A 2,533-nucleotide genomic window follows, 5' to 3' on the forward strand; every position below is an offset into this window, starting at 1 on the left:
GATTTAAACTTTTAAAACTGTTGGTGCATCTTTTACTTTCCTATTTGTGTGTAGCAGGAGCAAAAAAGGTGCTAAATTAGGCTGGCTAAGTAATTAACACTGTAGTGCTGTGTAGGTTATTAATACACTCACTGCTTTATTTACCTGCATCTATATCATTAGATGTATATATCTCTCAGGATACATATACAGAACTGAAAAATTTTCTTTTGTACTAACTTCTGCCAACAGAAAGAAGACAAATGTCTGTCCCCACACACAGGCCTAGATGAATCAGTTGGCAACACCTTCTTGCTGCTGTGCACCCAGAGCACTAGATCAGTGTCTGAGTGACTGAGAGGCACAGAGCTTGCTGCAGGGGGTGAAGGATGTGCCCTCAAAGCTCATCTGTTTTACACCACAATCAAAACATACCATTAGGAAGGATAATGACCCCATTTTGCAAGAGCTAGAAAACACCATTTGTTGTAGTCCTTTAGTTCTTCTGCTGCCAAGATGTTCTGAATTTCTACGCCTATTAGGTTTTCATAAACTCTCCAAAATAATGAAGTAAATGCTGCTCCTTTCTGCCATCCCTTTTCCCACTCTAGCCATGACATTCCATGCACTGATCCCTGCTTATGGGAAATTGCAGTGTCTGAGCCATGAGAAGCATCATAATGCTTTACTGAAATTATAAGTCAGGGGAAATGAAAAGCAGAATCTATAAGCTCAGCTCTTTAGCCATGAAAGGGACAAAAGTTTTATCAGCTTTTTTAGCAAGTTTTTCAGAGCACTGTTCACAATACCAAGCTGCTTCTCAAATCACTGCCTAGGAAAAAATGCATAGTTATTGCAAAATCATTTCCCAAGCCCTGTATCTCTGGAGGTAAACTAGTATTTAGATAACTTGAAATTTGACCTCAATAAAATTCATTATGTGTCAAGGCAAATCCTTTGTGGCATGCAAAAATCATGAGCTATTCTGCCTAGTAGCATATTTCACTGGGTTTTATATTTTTTTCTTGAGCAGAAGAGCTGTTTCGTCCTGGCCTGCTTTTTCTACTTCTTTAAAGAAGGTGAATAAATTAGCCTTTCCAGCTCTGAATATTACTGTTCCAGTTTAACAGAGGACTGTTTTACTTTTCCCATTCTATCTGCCTCAAAAGCATTTGTGTACCTTTTTATGTTGAGAAAACAGTGGAGCTGCAGGAGAGGTAGAAATAAAAGGAAAACAAACAACCAACCCCTATCCTGACCCTGTCTTTGCTTTTCCTGACACTTCACTCGATTCCAAAACTCTTCATTTTTTTTTTCCTCACAATGCACTTTAAAAAAACCACCACAAACCCACATTGTTTTTGCAATAGACTTCCCTAAAGAACTATCATTTCTAGCTTCACTGGATTCTTCTCTGTGTTTCAATATTCCTCTAATTCCAACGTATCTGAGGGTCACTGTGCAAGGTGGATGGAAGAATGGGAAATTCAGGTTACACCATCAACTGGAGCTCCAGCTTAAGGGACAGCACAGCAGCCAAACTCACTGCCTGGGATGTTTCCAGACTTGGTGTCCCATGTGTACACAGTCAGAGTGGTGGTTGTCCACACAAATCCCTTCCCATCCAGAAAGCTTCCTGGGCCTTCACTTCCCAGCACTTCTCTGCTTAACTTGGTCAAGAGATTTTGTGTTTATTCTTCTGGGGTTGCTTTTTTTTTTTGTTTAGTTGGTTATTTTTTCCCCATTCCCTGCTGTGTTTATAGATTGCACAGCTCTGGGGGAAGAGCTGGTTCTTTGTTCAACATTCTGATCTCCTGTACAGCTCCATGTGCACTGCAGTTGTGTAAATTAGTATTTTTACAAGTAATCAGAACTACACAAGGCTCTGAATACCAAGAAGCACATTTGTCCTCTTACATCCTTCCCAAGCTTGTCTTATTCCATGCAGAGTGAAAGTGACTTTTCCACTAGCTCAAATCATAAAGAAATGGTGAGAAACTATTCTGGAAAAAGCTATTAGGAAATCAATTTTTCTATCGTGCCAATTTGCCATCAGTTCCTCTCTGTTTTCTTTGTCACAGTACTAACCAAAGTAGAGATTTATCTGGCTTTGCAGAGGAATCCCTAAGGAACAGAGAAAAGGGTTCTGGGATAGCTACAAATCAGCATATGACTAAATGTTTTTCCAACAGGGATACAATTCAGACTAGAGAGAATCTGAGCTTTCCAGGCAGAAAAGACAAGTTCATTTCTAAGAAGTGTTTTATCATGTCTATTCTAAAGAATTTCAGGAATGTTTATTCTGTTGAAACAAATAAAGTTGACAAGTTCATATTTATTATCTCCACAGAAACAACTTTCAAAACAGTAGCTGATACTCAGTTATGGATCAGCATTCCTATTCATCAGCTTTTGCTTTTCCTCTTGGTTTTTTGTACATTTTCCTTCCCTGTAGCATACAAAACAGAGAGTGAACACTGCCAAATGCCTGTGGAGCTATCTCTTTCCCAGCTCTGGGTGTTTGCACGTGATAGCATGGGGTAAAATGTTTGGA

The sequence above is a fragment of the Acanthisitta chloris genome, unplaced genomic scaffold (assembly GCF_000695815.1).
Source record: "Acanthisitta chloris isolate BGI_N310 unplaced genomic scaffold, ASM69581v1 scaffold13080, whole genome shotgun sequence".
NCBI classification, from domain to species: domain Eukaryota; kingdom Metazoa; phylum Chordata; class Aves; order Passeriformes; family Acanthisittidae; genus Acanthisitta; species Acanthisitta chloris.